This window comes from Euprymna scolopes, chromosome 17, assembly GCF_053919585.1.
Source record: "Euprymna scolopes isolate OS-2025 chromosome 17, ASM5391958v1, whole genome shotgun sequence".
NCBI lineage: Eukaryota > Metazoa > Mollusca > Cephalopoda > Sepiida > Sepiolidae > Euprymna > Euprymna scolopes.
The window spans coordinates 83,447,728-83,468,792 of NC_136498.1; positions in this window are offsets into that span (position 1 = coordinate 83,447,728).

The following is a 21,065-nucleotide window of genomic DNA, read 5'->3' on the forward strand; positions in this document are numbered from 1 at the left end:
GAACAAGAACATAGCTCAGGGGAAGTTGTGAGAAAAAGGTCTAGAAGGCTTACATACTGACCGGTAGTATTGGGCACACGGGTGGATTCCTGGATAATGTGAGTGAGGTCATAGGCAATTGCGATATCATGAGAGAACCTCCCCTTATCATATGTCTTGTTTGAGTGGGTCAGCCATTCCACATTGTGAACATTGAAGTCACCACAAATGTGAATGTTAGCTGAAGGATGAGCAGACAGGATATGGTCAATTTTCTGATATAATAGCATAGTATAGATACAGATAGTAACTCCACTGTTGTGGGGGCGATAGAGAGTAAATATAAACGTGGTAGTGTAAGCAAGTGCAACCCAGAAGCACATATAACGTAAATTAGGGTCTTTTCTGGAGATTTCCCTACCACATGGAAAGCCATCTTTAATATAGGCACATATTCCATGCCCATGGATATCTTGGGTGTCAGATTTAGATGTTAAGTTAGAGTATCCTTTAATTATGAACCCATCTAGGGAAGTGGTCGGCCCTATGCCAGTTTCGCTTAGGAAGAAAATGTCCGGTCTTGTCTCCTGTAATTGGGTTTCAACCTCTGGAAGGTTGGGATGTAGACCCGTGATGTTGGAGAAGGAGACATGGTAGTGGGGGTCTATGTTGGAGGATGGGGTTTTAGGTTTATTCGTGATTTTTTCTGTAGATATTTCATGCTGAGGTTTTGGGATTTGTGGAACAGGTCGACAGACTTGGTTAGGGCAGTACAGAGAGGGAAAGTAAGAGAGAAAAAGACAGGAATTTTTTTTTTTTGTAGAACATGATAAGGTAAAGCCGTAACAATTATTCACTAGTATGGCATCGAGAGGCCCCACCAAAAACTACTGCATGGTCCAGAATCCATTCACCAAATGGCAATACAGCAATCCCAGTACTTTGCATCTGCTGATAGGACAGCCTCCTTAGTGGTTAATCCAAAGTTCGAATCCCTGACTATTAGGCGGGTAACGTCAGCCCAGATGAAACGTTTACCTCCAGCACCCTTATTAGTGAAATGGCCACAAGGATAGATATAGAAGCTGAAAATTTCCGACATCTCAGGACATCACAAAGTACTGCCGACCTGGAAAGCAGCTTTTCTTCGCCTTTGTCAGAAAAATCACTCATTGGAAATGAGGACTGAAAGACAAAAAAGGAGAAGCGAGAGTTACTGGATCTGCTGATAACACATCCACAGTGTATTATCTACTCTCCATTAAAAAAAAAAAAGTAAGAGGGACTTATTAACCATTTCCTAGTCGCTACGTCAGATTTGTCTGCTGTTGCCTCTAATTTATGTTCTTATGTGAGAACCCTTCACAAACTAAAGGGACAGGGTGGCAAAATCAGCCACACGTATATGTTGACGATGTTACCATATGAGTGTCAAGTTTTCCAACATTATTGCCATGACTAAGGCCCTCAAACGGTATGCAGAACTCACAAGCATCATAGTCAACATCAGCTAATCCAATGGCCTAAGGTTGGCTGCTGCAGGCCTTTTGCCACTCGTTGAATGGCTTAGATCGATACCTTGGCATATGGTTCTAACTGGGCGTCCAGCTTTAAAGGAACTGATTGGAAGTACAGTCAAAGTTCGAAATGTACGTGAAGATTTGGCTTCAAGGGAGGACTCTTCCTTTAAACGCAAAGCTGAAGCTCACATCTTTCCTCATATCCTTTTAACGATTAGTTGTACTACTTCTTCCCATGAACCGATAGGTGGTGTTATGCATCAGCTCTTTTTACTTTTGTGAAAGAGCAAAAAGTTGTCAGTCCATGAGCAGATTTGTACTCAAGATCCAAATGAGCGGGGTTTGGGATGCCCAACTTGACAAATCATTAACACGTTGAGATATTGTCATTCCTGAACCGGACTATAGGCCGGAGTCATCTCAATAATTCTTACTTTGTGACTGGTTTTATTTAAGGAGTTCATTACCTTTTACTTACATACTCTTCAAAAGTAAATCTAGTCTAAATCTTTTTTGCCTGTGCTTTGTGAATGTTAAGGAAGAAACGCCTTCTTCAATTGCACTAAGCTGCATAAGTTTTAGAAGTATGCTAATGAGATAATAGTTTGTATTATCCCCGAACATTTGATACATTTATATGTAACATCTGTAGTGTACAATGTGATAATTTTGAGGCTCAGAGAAAACCTAGACTAATAATGTAAACCTGATGCTTGGACATATTGAGTAAAAAGTGAATTTTCTTTAGACAACGATCAAATTTTGCACTTTAAACATAAGCTTAAAGTCAACATAAGATGTAATAGTAGGAGACTACTCTGCACTATTTTAAAGGAGATGCGTATGCATTGCTAGGTTATGTGTGTTTGGATGAACAATGTATAGTGACGGTGTGGAGAGAGCAATTAGTGAGAATGTGCCCACTGCAAGGAAATGGTAGTTGCACACAGATCTGAAACCATTTGATTTTGATACAAGGGCCGTGATTATAAAAGTTAGTTCGAAATAAAAGGAATAAGATGTTTTTTGCTCGAAAATCAAGTCTTTTTTTTTTACGCCACATCATTCACATATGTTTTGGATGGGTATCGTTTTATCTCTTGTTTTTATACTATTTTCAGTGAAGAGACGAACCAACTATTTGTACTGCTAATACTACCAGCTAACTAATTAGTGAAATAATAAAAGAACTGATTTTGCTGAAACTTATTGCAATCGGTTTCTATTGATTTGAAAGAAATGGCCGATGCATAATCTCTTACAATATTTCAGGTTAGAATGCTAACAAGATCAGATAAATTTGAATCAAGATGCTATAGAACGTTCTACTAAACTACTTTTATTAATAAAGTTAATAGTTCTGGTTGTGGCGAATTGCACTTGATGAGAGGTTGTCTTGGCAGTCAGACATTATGTTGCAATTGTAGAAAAATAGACACTTGTAAAAAGATTGATACTCTGTAAAATTCGTGAAAATAAAAAATCCTGAAAACATAAACAGAATTTCTTTGAATATAAATATTAAAGTTCATACGTACGATTGAGTATAATTATAACGAGAGTCTATTCACAAATATTAAAATTTCTTTGGATAATTCTATTTTCATTCATGTTCTCTTAAAATGAATAGGGACAGTACACTTATTGTATACAAACTTACAAGTAATTTTTCTCTTAAAGTAATCACTCCACGTAACAGAAATCGATAAACTGTGTATATGCATTGCTTTTATTTTATCTATTATTAATGGACTGCACATCAATAGGACTACAAGGAAAATTGATCGAGAAAAGTGTCTGGATCTTTATTGATCATTCAGGTCAACTTAATTTTTAAATTCAAGCTAATCAGCCCATTTTCTTAAATGAGTCCAATGTTTGGGAAAATATGAATCACTTTTCAGGTGTGTTTTTTTCCCTGTTTTGGTTGTCTGAAACGAGAAATGTTTCTATATTATTTATTGCATAGAGTCAAGGAAATTGACAGTCCAACCAATAAAGTCAACATTTTAGCCATAATTGTCTCAAGCTGGTATTCTGCTATCGTGCTTCTCTTGAAATCAGATAATTTTGGCATAATTTTTGGCAATTTCAAGTTGACCGCCAATAAGCTATTAAACATGACAGCCCATTCAAAAACTAGATTACTTATTGGCAAGTTTATCAGATTGAACGTTATTTCTAAACTTGACAAGTCTTTGTGCAGTTGTTGCTAAATGATTAATGTAAGACAATACACAATTATCAATAGAGTATTTTTATATAAATGTTGCGGTGAATGTACTGACATCCTCTTCCTTAAACTATTTTCAGTGGCATAATGACAATGATGCTAGTTCTGAAGAGTAGCAGTTACATTACAAGTCTTTTCCGGTTAGAATGCTAACAAGATCAGATAAATTTGAACTTTCTAAGGCAGAATAAATAAATAATAATACAAAAAATAAAAAGAACTATAAGAATAATCTAATGGAGATTTTCTGTTGTTTCTCTGAATTCGAAACTATACTGTTTCAGTTAATTGTACTATTGTACAATAGTCTGAAATAGTATAGAGGCTGGTAGTGTAGTATCTGTTTTGGTATTACGAAACCACCCTTTCAGAAATTACCTACTTCTTTTTCGTGGAGATAAGGTTCTACACCTTTCGTTGTGAGTAATGTGATATCTGTTATTAGTTCATCTTCCTAGGAATTACCGTTTCCTTTGTCAGGTTGGTGTAGTGACTATTCATTCACCATGATGTCATTCTCCTTTTTCGGGGGTCAAGGGTAATGTAGTATATGTTTTTATATTATCTTTTTATGAGACCATCTTTTTTTAATGGGGTAGTCTAGTATATGTATTGTTGTCATGAGATCATCCTGCCAGGCATGACCTCCTTCTCTGGGGAGGCGGGTAGTGCAGTATATGTTCGTTTATCATGGTATTAAATTTCCAGGTATGATCTCCCCCTTTTTCCGGGATTTTGGTGTAGAATCATGCCATGTATTCACTCATATTTTGGAAGGGAGTGCGTGAAACGATTTATTTAAACAAGAAATTGTTAGTATCATCTATCCATGACACTTACATTACATGTACTAGCAAAAATAAGTAACCGGAGGGGGCATATTTTTGTTAATAATAATAATAATAATAATAATAATAATAATAATAATAATAATAATAATGATAAGGAACTGCCAAATTGTAGACTTTGATGTCCAGCAGGCCACAGGGTGAAGATTAAAGAGAAAGAAAAGCAAAACGAATACACAAAGCTTTCCAGAAAACTGAAAGTCAATAAAATAGCTGTGAACAGTCAAGAGAAATGGAAAGACTGAGGAGAGAGAGAGAGACAGACAGACAGACAGAGAGAGAGAGAGAGAGAGAGAGAGAGAGACAAAGAGATAGAAAAAGAGAGAGAGAAAGAGAGCACTAATCTGACCTCTACTGGAAGAGTACAGAGAATACTGGGGCATTAAGTAGGCATATTATCACTTAAATTCCAGTGAAGATCAATAGTTATTTCCAGCAAGAAATTAAAGGTATGTGGCTGTTGCAATAATACAAAGTCATTTGCAAAGGTCATCGAAAGAGGTGAAGAGTACTGAAAATTTGGGGAGAGTTGTTGTCGCCCAGACTTCACAGAACACTACCTATTATTATCAATAAGTAATCTCTGATGATGACTTGTGTGAACATTATTATTATTATTATTATTATTATTATTATTAATATTATTATTATTATTATTATTATTATTATTGATGATGATGATGATGATGATAATAATAATAATAATAATAATAATAATAATAATAATAATAATACACTAATTAACACTACCAATATTTTTAACCAGGATATCCAAAAGGAATTTGGAATGGAAACGTGCACACTACTAGTTATAAGAATGGGAAAACTGGAAACGACAGAAGGAATGGAACTACCCAACCAAACGGAGCTGAGGACACTAGGGGAACAAGATGACTATAAATACTTGGGAATTCTGGAAGCGGACACCATCACAGCAACAGAAATGAAAGAGAGAATTGGAAAGGAATACCACAGGAGAGCAAGAAAACTCCTGGAAATGAAATTATATAGCAGAAACCTAATAAAAGATATAAATGCATGTACAGTATCACTAGTAAGATACTCTGGACCGTTTATAGGGTGGACAAAAGAAGAACTAAGACAGCTCGATCAGAAGAAGACCATGCACAATGTACTACACCCAAAAGATCATATTGACAGCCTCTACATGACAAGGAAAGACAGTGGCAGAAGACTGGTCTGCATAGAAACTGTGTGAATGACACAAGAAAAAGAACTAGAAAATACATAATGCAGACATAATGAGAGACACTGGAAAAATAAAAAATAAAAACAGAAAACAGAGAGACAAATGACAAAACAAGAAAAGAAAAATGGGAAGAGAAACAACTACATGGAAGATTCATAAGAATGACAAAAGATGAGAATAACGAAAACACTTGGACATGGATGCAAAAAGAACATGCAAACCGAGAAACTGAATCTCTAATAACTGCAGCACAAGATAACTCGATAAGAACCAACCATATCAAAGCAAAGATCGATAAAACACAAGAAAACAGCAAATGCAGGCTCTGTGGACAAAGAGACGAAACGATAAACTATATAGTAAGTAAATGCAGCAAACTGGCCCAAAAGGAATACAAAAACAGGCACGACCAAGTGGGGAGGGCAGTACACTGAGAATTATGCAAGCAACTGCATTTTGAACATACAGACAAATGGTACAAGCATAAGCCCACAACAGCACTCGAAAACGAGAACCACAAAATCCTATGGGACATGGACATACAAACGGACAAACCCATCCAAGCAAGAAGACCAGATGTCGTAATAATTTACAAGAAACAAAAATCCTGTCAAATCGTAGATTTTGCTGTCCCAGCTGACCATAGGGTAAGTATGAAAGAAAAGGAGAAACGAAGCAAATACACAGAGCTTGCCAGAGAGTTAAAAGGGATTTGGATGATGAAGAAAATCAAAATAAACTAGGAACAACCCTGAAAAACTTTGAAAAAAGGATGGGAGAAATTAGAACAAGAGAAATGGAAAGATACAATGATTAACGATATGTGTGAGTCAGACAACCTGCTGCAGAGACAAAACATAAAGAAGCTTTGCAGGGAGTGAAGAACAATGAAGCTGCATATCAACAAGTTCTACATACCTATCACGCATCCCCTACAATTGCCCCATCACCGCCCCCCCCCCAAAAAAAAGTGTGAAGCCAAAGAGCCGAGAAGGATCAAGGAGGAGGGAAAGTCCGAGGAGAGAGCACTGACCAGACCTCCGCTGGACAAGCGTGAAGAGAACTGGGATCTTGGGGAGGCTTAGTTTCACTCAAATTTCAGTACAGACCAATGGCTGCTGCAAGCGAGAAATCAATGGTGAGACGCTGTTGCGATAACGCAAATTTATTTGCAAATGCTATCGAAGGAGGTGGAGAGTGCTGGACGTCTGGGGAGATTTCTTGTCATTCAGCTTCCAGGAAACACTACAGGTTTTCAATCAGACATATGATGACCTGTGTGAAAGCTCTATGTGAGCCAATAATAATATGCACTACATCAAAGACTGATACTGACCGACTATATGTGAAAATGAAAGATGGAGAAGAGGGCTGGTCTGTATAGAAAACTGTGTAAATAACACAAAAATGGATTAGCAAAATACAAAATGCAGAACATCGAAAGAATAATTACTGCAGTAAGAGACACGGAAGAAACAAACGAGATAGAAAAAGAAACAAGGGATAAGACAAGGAAAGGAAAGTAGAAAGAGAAACAGCTACATGGACAATTCATAAGGATTACAAAAGAAGAAACTAACGAAAACACTTGGAAATAGCTACAAAAAGGAAACGTTTACAGAAAAACTAAATTACTAATAACAGCTGCACAAGATAATGCAATTAGAACCAACCACATCAAAGCAAGGATCGACAAGACAAAGAAAACAGCAAATGCAGACTTTACAGATAAAGAGATAAAACAATAAATGACATAATAAGTGAAGGCAGCAAACTAGCCCAAAAAGAATATAAAAATAGATACGACCAAGTGGGGAAGGCAGTACATTGGCAATTGCATCTTGAACACACAGACAAATGGTACAAACACAAACCGGCAGCAGTACAGAAACATGAAAGTCACAAGATCCTATGGGACATGGATATAAAAACGGATAAACCCATCCAAGCAAGAAGACTGGGTGTCATAGTAGTTAACAAGAAAAAAACAAAAAAGCAGATTGTATATTTTACCGTCCCAGTAGCCCACAGAGTGAAGATCAAGGAGACTGAGAGGTGGACCAAATACACGGAACTGGCCAGAGAGGTCAAAGAGATCTGGAAAATGAAGAAAGTAAAGATAATATCACTAATAGTTGGAGCGCTTGGAACGATACCGAAAAACTTTGAAAAGAGAATGGGAGAGACTGGAATCAGAGGGATGGCTGAAAAGATTCAACGAATCGCAATAATGAAAACTGCGGAAATACCAAGAACAAACCTAAAGAAGACTAACACCACACATCAACCACACACAAACTGGACACAGAAACGGTTACAGATGCAAAACATAAATCATAAAAACTGAAACTGTATAATTGAAAAATAAAAACCTCCCCTTTTTTCTGTGAGAGTCACAATAAACAGGCACCACACCAAATGATGAGGGTCAAGGAGGATGGTAAGACCGATGAGTTCAAACATTAGCCAGACTTCTGCTGGAGGAGTGCAAAGAGAACTGGGAACTTGGGAAGGCTTATTACGACCCGAAATCCAGTGAGGATTAATGGTCACTGCCAGTGAGAAGTCAATGGTGAGTGGCTGTTGCGATAACGCAAATTCTTTTGCAAAGGTTATCAAAAGAGGCAGAGAGTACTGGAAATCTGAGGAGACTTATTGTCACTCAGACTCCAGAGAACACCACAAGTTGTTCTCAAAGAACAATATTTGATGGCTTGTGTGAACACTCCTAGTGAGTAAATAATAATAATAATATTCTTCTGAGAAGAGATATGCACATTCGAACCGAGGATGTCAGTAAGTTTATGTTTATGAACACTAAAAAAAACTTGTGTTTAAATTTCAGAACATTAGTAAACCTTCATCTGAAATGACTAATCGCTGTTGCAAATTGCAATTCAGTTAGTGTTGGTGCCGTATTCGATTACATCATTAATGGTTCAGCTTAAGCTAATATTTTTTACTCATTAATAAGTAACAACTTTGATTAGAATAAGCAGAAATTGTTCTGAACTAGAGAAAGGCATTTTATCGTTTTGATGCTGAAGAATTACGTACGAGTTCAAACTTTTTTTTTTCATTTTAATAACTTGCCTTAAACCATTTCAGTGTATTCTTTTGGCTTCTGACAAGCCCATTTCTACTATGGTTTCTCGAAGAATTCAGCATTTATGTCTTATACTTCAGGCATGCAATTTTAATCTTTCTCATTAATCTGGCACCCTTCTGTGAAAACTGCAGGTACCTTCAGCAAATTGGTTCTAATGGCAGATTTGTAAAATGTTCCTATTCTGCCAAGTGGGCATATTACATAAATTCTCTTGTGAATTACACTGTTGGTGATATCATTATCCAGTCGAAGCAATTTGGATTATGTGAACCAGGGCGGCCTTTTTGCACTGATAATTATCAATCTGAAATATTTTATTCTTTTACATAAGAAATGGACGATTTCACAGAAAAAGGTTGTATGGTTTGAAGGTATAGGATTATTGTCGCTTTAATTATTCCCACATCTTATTTTAAAAATGTGAATAGTCATTAAGATCAAATCACCTTGTTCATTCCATTCATCATTTTTATTTTTGTCATCAGATACTTCATTATTTAACTGACAATCTATCTATCTCATTAACCGTTACCATCGAGTAGCTTTTAGCCTTGATTAGTGATGATTCATTAATAAACAAAAAAAGATTGATTACTTTTACAGAATCAAATCCTGTTTTTACTGAATCTTTTTGGTTATTGTAAACTGCATTTACATGTTCCTACTGCTACTGTTTGAAACAAACATTTTTCCTACTAATGCCAAGATGGCACTGAAATTATCTGACAAGAAAGTTAAGGGTGCTGACAAATTGAATCTATAAAAGAAAGTCTTCAAAAGCTTAGACAGAATGTATGCCATAACGCGACATCAGAGATATACCGTAATCGCATGGTTAAAAACTCTGCACATTAAAACGCATCACATTGTCAGTATTAACTCAGTAGTTGCATTGAACTATCTTTCCTGACATGAAATAATCATATATAAAAGAAATACTCATATATACAAAAATACTCATATATACAAAAATACTTATTTATACAAGAAATACTTATATCTACAAGAAATACTCATATCTACAAGAAATACTCATATATACAAGAAATACTCATATATACAAGAAATACTCATATATACAAGAAATACTCATGTGTACAAGAAATGCAAAAGTGCAAAGAACATAAGCAACCATGTTATAATTTTGTTTTCAAAATCGTATACTTCCATTTTTCTTCGTAAGTAAAAAATCTTAACAACAAATAATTTAATTATTGCTTATTTATTTGACGATTATTAGCAAATACTTCTTATAGCTGAAAGGGTTAGTTAATTGATGATACATTTAACCGTATTATGTTGATAAAAATGTACTTAGAGCTGAGAGGAACAACAAAACGCATCTTTTGTCAATCAAAATGTTGACGTGTTGTCATCGCGTGACGCTTTAATCATAACAAAAATATTTTAAGTTTTTAAAATTCAGTTCAAATAAAAGTAAAAAGCACATTTTTTACACAGGCATCACCACATTATCAAGGCCAAGAGGCCACTCGAGGATAAGGGTTAAAGTGTGTACAGTACAAATTGGGCAATATAGTAATCATTAATAATGGAAATTCGGTAAATTTGTTAACTCATATGGAACGGCTCATCAAGAACTTATTTACGTTAGACTTGTAGACAACCATATTGTAGTCAGCCAGAAAGCAGGAAAACGGAAGACAATTCCACAGGTGTGCAGTTCTAAGAAAGAAGCTTTGGTCATGGAATCTATGTTTAGGTTTAGGCAGATAAAGAGTGGGGGGAATTATGGATAGTGTTTTCAGCTAGACGAGTGTTTCTTGTGAAAGTTTGGCGAGGGAGGACCATAGACTGAAGCTCAGTCGAACACTTTCCATGAAAATAACGATAAAGCAGAGACAAACTCGCAACATCTCTTCTGTGAGATAGAGGTTGCAGGGAAGAGAAAAGGACATCTCCTACGAGCCTACGAAGTCTATTTTGAACTCTATCAAGGCAGGCCACGTCCTTTCTAGCAGCTCCTGCCCAGATGTGGCAACAGTATTCCATCCTTGGACGTACCTAGCTCTTATATAGATAGGGAATTGCATCAGCAGTGAGATATCTGCTGGATCGATAGAAAGATCCCACCATTTTTCCAGCGGCCTTGACAACAGATTTGATGTGCGTGTTCCATTTAAGGTCAGGAGTAACGGTCAAGCCCAGAAGCTTGTCAAAACTTGAGGCCTTCTGAAGACGTGAGCCATTTATTTCAATTGATGCCAGACGTGGATCAGATTGTTGATGATGTAAAGAGAGAAGCTTGGTTTTAGATGCATTAAAAGTAACCAGCCACCCCTTTCCCGATTGTACCACGTGCTCAAGATCAGAAGAGAGAGAATCGGAGAGAACTTGGTCGTTTACTGTCTTAGATGTGCTACCATAGATGGTAGTGTCATCAGCATAAATGTCTACAAATGATATAAGGATGTGATTTGGAAGATCATTAATGCAGATCAGGAAAAGAGTTGGGCCCAGGATGGACCCCTGAGGGACTCCAGCATTAATACTGTGAGCTTCTGATTTTTGCCTCTCAACTACTACTCTTATGAGCCTATCAGAAAGAAATGATTTAATAATTGAGAAGACATTTCCGACTATACCATAGCTAGAGATCTTGTGAAGTAAACCTTTATGCCATACGCTATCAAAGGTCTTTGATATGTCAAGAGAAATTGCCCTAGAAAAGTTGCCTTCGTCGAGAGATTTGCTAATCCTATGAGATATAACTGTAAGCACATCTGCTGTATATCTAGCAGAACGGAAACAATGTTGTGTGTCACTAAGAAGGTTATTTTTGTTGAGATTGTTGATTACTTCTGTATTTAACACAGATTCCAGCAACTTACTCATGATGCACAGGAGACTTATTGGCCTGTACTGAAAGGGGGATGAACGATCACCTGAATTCTTTAATACAGGGCATACTGATAAGATTTTCCAGGGTGATGGGAAGCTATTCTCCTTAAGACAACGTTTAAACAGTTTTGTAAGTATGGGCGTTAGTTCTGGTTGAAGTTTTTTGAGTGCTATAATTCGAATACCTTCAGGGCCGGTTGCTTTACTGGAATCAAGGTTTTTGATTAGCTTGGCAACATCACGTACAGATATATGTATATCACATAGCGTGTTTTCTGATACAGGAGGTTGGCGGCCTTGGTTACAAAGGGTAGAATTAGCTGCAAAGTTCTTGGCAAAGAGTTTGGCTTTGTCTGATGCTGACGAGATTACCTCAGGTCCATTGATGATAGTTAGGATAGAGCACACGCTTCTGTTCAGGATTCTGTTTGCTATTTGCCAAAACTGGTGGGAACCAAGTCGTTTGGACTTGACAGACTAAGCGTTCTTTATTACTTTCTTACAATGGCTGCTGGCAATCCTGAAAGCGGCTTTAGTTTCCATACATCTATTACATTGGGAGCAGTGGAAAAAAGTGATTTCTGTGCGCAATGGCAGCAGCACATTCTGGAGAGAACCATGGCTGGCTGTTAGGTTTTTTCTGGAACTTTTTCGCGGGGATGAAATGGTCTATACCTACAATTAACCATTCCGTCAGGTCTGATACTATAGAGGACACTGTGCTGCCTTCGGCAAAATGCCTTTTGACACCTTGTTTCAGACAGCCAGTTAACTCAAACCCACCAAAAAACAGACGCATTTCGTTAGGGGAAAGTACGAGTATTTATTGGTGAATTAGGTAAAAAACCTGAAAATAAAACAGAAATAACAAGGTATGAGTTTACTGTGACGGAAAGGACATGTAAGAGAGCGAGAGAGAAAGGGCTGCATGTAACTAGGCAAGGAAGAGAAAGATTGATAGAAATCTTGCACGACCGTGTCAATACTGGCGTAGATGTAGGGAATGGTAAACTGTTCTAGACATGATAGAATATACTTAGATGAAATAATGTTACTGCAATGAGTAGAGACTGGAAGGCATGAAAAATAAACGAACACGTGAACTTAGCAACAAATGATAAGATAAAAAAAGGAAGGAAGATTATTAAGAAAGGCAAGGAAAACAAATAAATTTAAACCCTTAAGTGAAGAAATAATATTAGGTGAAACCGCGAGAAAGCACAAGCATAATCGTTCACGGTTGACAGTTTAAAGGCTTCCAAATCCCTTTCAACTGGTAGTTCACGAAATAAATAACTTGTTGCTCGCCTCCCTATGAGGGAGAAATTGACTCAAGGTCGGTTCAATGCGGGGGGGGAAACCAGTTTCCCAAATGGGGGCACTCGACCTAGCCAACAAATATAGTTGCAGAGAACCGAAATGCTAAAGGAATTTAGCATACTTCAAATATTGCCCCAATAAGAATAACGTCAGTCTAAATAATTTGCTTATTACATGAAAGCACATTATTCTATGAGTAGAAGAAGAGTAAATTCAGTTTAAATACAAAGAAAAACTTAAATTGAAACCTACCCAGTTATGTTAGCGGCATGAGGAGCGAGAAATCAACACGTCCTTTCGTGCTGGCAGGCGAACTGAAAAGAGCGTGGATTCGAAAGGCCCGCCAACCAGCGGCTGAAGTCTCGTTGACGAGAATCGATAAACAGAGTTATTTTTCTATAAAATTAACCAAAACAATACCTAAAGTTCCTTAAATAGAGATTTAGCGTGAAAGAAAGGAGAAAGAATAAAAAAAGGAAAGTTTAAGATAACGTCACAGCAAACGAGAAGTCAAAAGTACGGTGACAAGTAAAATATGTCCCCAATAAAAAAAGGGTCCCTTGCAAAACATGACAGGCACATCCTTTTTAAACATGGAATGCAGATGTAGATCCAATATAAATGTACGGAAGCTATCCCAGTCAGCCTTAGTGTATCGATATAATGTACGATGGAGAGGTACGTCTGGGGGCTTATTACATTTCATTTTTATCTTAATTAATACAACAGAGTGGTCGGAAGATCCAAGAGGAGACAGAACAGAAACTGAACATAGTTCAGGGCAAGTTGTGAGAAAAAGGTCTAGTAAACTCGCATACTGGCCGTCATTGTTGGGCACACAAGTGGGTTCGTGAACAATCTGAGTGAGGTCATAAGCAATGGAGAAATCATGACAGAACCACCACTCATCATCGGTCTTGTTTGAGTGGGTCAATCATTCCGCGGTGTGAACATTGAAATCTCCAGATACATGAATGTTAGCTGAAGGATAAGCAGATAGGACTTGGTCAATTTTCTCAGATATGCTTTTAAAGATAGTAACTCTGCTGTTGTGGGAGGCGATAGAGAGTAAATATAAATGCAGTAGTGTGAGCTAATGCAACCCGGAAGCACATATAGGGTAAGTTAGGATCTCTTCTGGAGATGTCCCTACCACATTGAAAGCCATCTTTGATATAGGCACATATTCCATGCCCATGGCGATCTTGTGGGTCAGATTTAGAAGTTAAGTTAGAGTATCTTTTAATTGCAAACTCTTCTAGCCTGTCCAATGCTAGTTTCGCTTAAAAATAAAAGGCCTGGTTTAGTCCCCTGTAATTGGGTTTCAACCTATGGGAGGTTAGAACGTAGACATGGTAGTAGGGGTCTACATTGGAAGTTGGAGAACCGGGTTTAATCGTGTATTTTTTCTTGAAACTTGTATGGTGGAATTTTGGAATTTGTGGACTAGGTCGTCAGATTTGCTTAGAGCAGGACAGAGAGGGGAAACTAAGAGAGAAAAAGAAACGAAGAATTTTTTTTTTTTTTTGTAGAACATGATGAGGTAAAGTCGTAACAATTACCCACTAATATGGCATCGAGAGGTCCCAACAGAAGCTACTGCATGGTCCAGAATCCATTCACCAAAATGGCAATACAGCAGCCCCAGTACTTTGCACCTGCTGATAGGACAGCCTCCTTAGTGGTTAATCCAAGGTTCGGGTTCCTGACAATCAGACGAATAACGTCAGCCCAGATAAAATGTTTACCTCCAGTACCTTACTAGTGACATGGCTACAAGGATAGACATAGAAACAGAAAATTTCCACCATCTCTGCCAACAGTTCGCGCAAAATACTGCCAACCTAGAAAACAGCTTTTTCTTCTCCCTTTGTCAGAAAAATCACTCATTAAAATATAAGGACTGAGGGACAAATAAGGAGAAGCGAGAGTAACAGGAGCTGTCGATAACGCATCCACAATGCGTTTTCTACTCTCCATTAAAATAAAATGATTAAGTATTTTACTTAATAAAAGTCCAACGGACGTGTTTAAGGGAAAGTATGGTAATAGATTCCCCTCTCACAAACTAAAAATGAATACAATTTCGTAATCTATTTTTGCAATCAACTTGGTAGATAAATAAACATTTATGGACGAGAAAAACGCTAGCATTTAATAAAACAGAAATACATGAATTAAATACTGAAATAAAATATAGTTATTAATATTTGAATCTAAAGATAAAAAGTAGGATTAATATAGAAGTCACTTATCTCGAAAAACACTTCCGTCTCCAAAATGCAAACTGTAGAAAATAATTTTAGTTTTAATAACATCAGCGTTCAAAAGACTTTCTTTTTTTTTTTTTAAATTATCCGTTAAAACCAAAGCGTGATCTTATTCTGGACTTTAGCTAGTCAAGTTTTAAGAAACTTGCGATATAAAAGAACAGCGGAAGGGGGGAGTCTTCCAAAAGTTAGTTGGTGACGTTATAAGTAATTGCGAGATAAAATGAAAGCAGGATTGAGGGGTGGGGACTGAAAGGATAATATAATGGATTGAGTCTATGCAATATTTAAGATCAACTTGGTAGATAAATAAACATTTATGGACGAGAAAAACGCTAGCATTTAATAAAACAGAAATACATAAATTAAATACTGAAATAAAATGTAGTTATTAATATTTGAATCTAAAGATAAAAAGTAGGATTAATGTAGAAGTCACTTATCTCGAAAAAACACTTCCGTCTCCAAAATGCAAACTGTTTTTTAACATGTTCTTAGTTTAAGAGAAAGTAATGAGTTTTTTTTAAAGGAAAACACCAAATTGTTAAGAATATCATAGGTACCAACAAAGTGAAAGATAGCAAAATGGTTATATATATATATATATATATATATATATATATATATATATATATATATATATATATATATATATATATATATATACTTTTTTAAGTTTGTTTGAAATCTCCTGAGAATTGTTCGTCTTCTGAAGAATAAATGGAGTTTTGACAGTGAGGAATTATGTTTCTAATTAAGATGAACACATTCTAAGGTTTTGCCAACGTTATTTCTTCACTTTCATTCAGAATCTTTGTTTTTCTCTTTTGCTGATGTCACTTCTCAAAGGATTTCTTCATCGGCAATAAGCTAAAAGAAACATTCTTACGACTAAGCAACTCTTATTAGAAAAGCGAAAACAGACCTGTGAAAAGCTGAAGTATAAAAACTATGAACATTTTATTTATAAAAATGTTATTAAAATTTTCTTGTCATTAAAATATGGACACAATTTCAAAAGAATCGAACTACATTTTATATACAAAACGAATGTACATTTATTCTCGTTTCAATGACGTTTACTTTCTTAGTTTGACGAGGTGGGTCTCTTTGAATTCAATGAACCGTGTATGCACATATGTAACTAATAACGTTTGTATAATAAACAGACTATATATATATATATATATATATATATATATATATATATATATATATATATATATATATATATATATATAAACATATGTATATATTCATATGAAGCATGAGTGTGTAAACGTCCGTTTGCAGTATGAAAACTAAGCATATGATAAAAGGAAGTAACATCATCTTCAGATGAAGTAAGAGTCGGCACATAGACAGAAAGAACATTCATATATTGTTACGAAAAGCTTTTGTTGTCTGTGTGCAAATCAGTTATAACATGTTTCCAGCCTGTCAAGCCTACACAAATCACAACTTTTCCATCGGCAGAGGACGTTTTCTTTTGGAGACAAATGTCTGAGGGAGTATCTGTACAAAGATGTTATTACAGAGTTTTAGCTTTGTATGATGGCTAAGTCTCTCTCTCGGTTCAAAATGTTGAGATCCAGCAACAAGCAAGAGCAAGATAGCCAGCAACAAGTCAAACTGCAGACCAGCTTAATGCAGGTACTGGTCTTCCGCTTTATGTTTTATTTTAATCAGAGCTTTTCTTCTCCTAGAGGGGTTGCCTTCACCATAGCTTACAGGAGAAATCTCCACCCCAATGCTATTTAATCCATGTGTAAGAGTTGGGTTGCTGGGCACCAGAGTATATTCTACATGCAAACAAAAATGTATGTAATTATTCTTATGTAAAAACAAATAAAAAGTATATATATATATATATATATATATATATATATATATATATATATATATATATATATATATACTTTTTATTTGTTTTTACATTAGTAGTAATATGTTGCTACACAATCATGGGCATGTTTCAGCCAGCTAGTTATTAGTAACAAGAGACCTATTCAGGCGATACAGCTTATATGAAAGCAAAGTTTGCAATGAAAATATCAGGTCTTCCACGTCACGGGGAGTCAATATCAGGGGGTTCAGTCAAATGATGTTAAAAATAGGAACATGGAATTAGATTTGGTTGTATGTATAAAAGACTAAATAGAGGTATGGATTAGGGTATGTGCTAAGATACAGGAATAAAGAGGAAAGGATGGGGGGATTAAAGCCGAGATAGGTATAAGAAAGACGGAAAAGAAGAAGTATATGTATGCATGTGTGGTAACCAGCAGGGGAGTGTAAATTTGCCAAACTTTGTGGAATATCTATGCAAAAAAGGGTTTCATTATAAAAATGCTTTTAATATGACTCGAATTTGTCATGGTCAGAAAGTATATAACTAACGTTGTCCTCATACTCATGCCCACTCCACCATTATCATCCCTACAGCCATCTATAAAGAGATAGGGAAGAATAGGAAAGAACTTAAGGAAGAAAAGAAAAAGAAAAGGGAGGAAAAAGGAAAGAAAGGAAAAAGGAAAAAGGGAAAAAGGCGAACCCATAAGTAATTTATCGGTGTTTATTTAAAACATCTCTTTCTCTTTCCAACTCGCCCCCCATCTCTGTCCACTTTCCACAGCTTCACTCCAATTTTCCTTCTCAGCCTCTTTTTTTTTACTTATTTACTACTCGAAGCCTTAAAAGTTGTATAATAATAATAATAATAATAATAATAATAATAATAATAATAATAATAATAAACTGTATATCTCTTCTCTATCTTCTCTTCTCTTTTCTTCTTCTATCTTTTCTTTCTATCTATCTTCTTCTTCTATCTATCTATCTATCTTCTATCTTCTATATATCTTCTATTCTTCTATCTATATATATATATATAATATATTCCACAGCCAAACAACGTCGCAGCCCACAAGAGCCATGACAGTCAACGAACCGGAAGTACAAGACTCGAGTTTCGCCCTCATTTGGGCTCATCAGTTAGACACATCCGAACTCAGAATTCGAAACCCGAGCCTCTTGCATGCGTGGTAGCACTCTACCAACTGAGCAACCCCCCCTCCCGCACACAAGAATTTCAATTAACAAACAGATCAAGCAAACCGTTTGTAGAGTGCTTGCCTCGCATGCAAGAGGCTCGGGTTTCGAATTCTGAGTTCGGATGTGTCTAACTGATGAGCCCAAATGAGGGCGAAACTCAAGTCTTGGACTTCCGGTTCGTTGACTGTCATGGCTCTTGTGGGCAGCGACATTGTTTGGCTGCGGAACTTATTATATATAATCTCTCACATTCTGAAAATCGCATATATATATATATATATATATATATATATATATATATATATATATATATATATATATATACACATATATATATATATATATATATAATGAATTCATTTTTTCGTGTGTGAGTTTGACCTTAATAGGATTAAAAATCAAGACATTACATGCAAATGTAAGGTGCACAAACTGCAGCACAGGATCTGAGGTGTGCTATAGGCCTATTACCCCTACACTTCCTCGATAACCGAACATTCCTATACTTTTCCCGGTGAGAGTTCACTGCCCAAATCGGTTAGATTCAATGGAAGTTGCAACATCTTTTCTCTCTATTAGATTTCTCCTTTTCCCGCTCCCCATTTACGCAACATCGGATGCGTTCACAAGGAACAGTACGAAGAAACATCGATTTGGAATCGTACAGGGTTATTTATGCCATTTTTGTTTTTTTAATCTTCTTCCCCTGAGTTATACTTTCTAGTTTTATCCTAAATAAAATAAAAAGAAAAAATATAAAAATAAAACGCAATTATTATTATTATTATTATTATTATTATTATTATTATTATTATTATTATTATTATTATTGTTTTCTATTGCGTTTTTTTAATTAGTGTAAGACGCAACCTGCGGGACTAACCAATTCTTACTTCCGGTTTTAACGACTCTAACCTTGAAATATAACTATACCTTTATTTATTATCGCTTGCAACTAAACATTTATTTTTACACAAAGAATTATGTCTTTACTGTTTAATAATAAACAGTAAATAAATAATTCGCAACGTTATCGTGAATTCACCTGCACTACACTTAAATGAAAATTAAAACAAATAAATTCATTTAGAATTCGAGAAAACAAAAAAAATCATTTAGAATTCATTGATTCCGGAATTGATATTTGACCTATTTCACTTTTTAGTTAATTCATCACGTTTTTTTTCGTTTTATTTTTATTTATTTTTATTTTTTTGCGCTTTCGCCTCAATGATTCCAGTTCGAGACATCCCCCCCCATCAAACCTTTTTGGGGATTTTCAAACACCTGGCCACCGCCGGGCCGTTCGTATTGCATCACGTTCATTTTCTTAATTGTTTTTTTTTTCAGGATTTTTTCTGGATAGTTTTAATATTGTTTTTATAATATTTAAACAGGGTTATTACTTCGCTTTGTTTTCATTCCCCCTTCCAACCACACACGCATCTAAAAACCCGGGTAACGCCGGGTACCCACCGCTAGTAATTAATAAAACCTTAATGTTTAGATATTTGTTATAACTGAGATGATAATAATAATTGAATAAACAGGTTACTGACTGATATCGATAATAATTGATCATAATTTTTTTTTTATTGATTATTCATGTATAAATAGCATAACAACCAGGACAGTTAATAATGGTAATAATAATGCAAAGAACGTGTCTAAAGTAAAATTCAAAAATAAAAATGCAAAGAATAATGAATTTCCAAAAATTTGAAGATAAGGTGTAAACGGTAAAATAGATAGAATAAATTAAAATCGTACGAACAATAATTGATCTGAAGGTATCCACATATACATATATATGTACACACACACACACACACACACACACACACACACACACATATATATATATATATATATATATATATATATATATATGTTTTATAATTATTTGGAGTAAAATCAAATAAACATACTGTGAGAATTTTGAATTGGTTGACTTGCCGAGGGTTAGTCGGTGGGGAAGAAAGGGGTGCTGGTAGCTGTAACCAACACGGCCGGTGGTCCGTTAATCAAAGAACCTGAGTGCCTATTCCTTACAAGTTAAATAGACATTCCAGTCACGCGTGAATCTCGTTGACTGAGAGTTGGAGTAGATAAAAGGGGTAGCCGCTCTCTGTTGTGTAGTAGTTGTTGCTGTCTTTTAGACAAATTACACTTTGACCATCGTTACCCATTTGTTACTTTTACAAAGAAAAGACTGCTTGTAAGCAACGTCGACATTTTGTTGCAAGACTTAAACCGTATTTTCTCCCCCCCTACTCGTCGGTAAGCTTATTCCGACAATACTGCAGGGTTAGTTTATGTTATATAACAGTGTATATTCTTTACTGTTTAAGTTTATAATATACTTGGTGATTGTGAGAGATTAAAACCAGTCAAAGCTTAGATTTGGCGATTTAGATGTTATGGTTAAAGCGCTTCAATAGAGTAGAAAAAACTATTGATGGAAAAGGAACATGACAACAAACTATCCTTCTTAGATGTATTGATAACCCGCACTGATAAGAGTTTCGTGACATCCGTATACCGAAAGCTAACCTTTACAGGACAATTCCTTAACTTTAACTCACACCACCCACGGGCTGTGAAGAAAGGATTACCCCAATGCCTACAACATTGAGCGAGGACAATATGTAATTACAAGA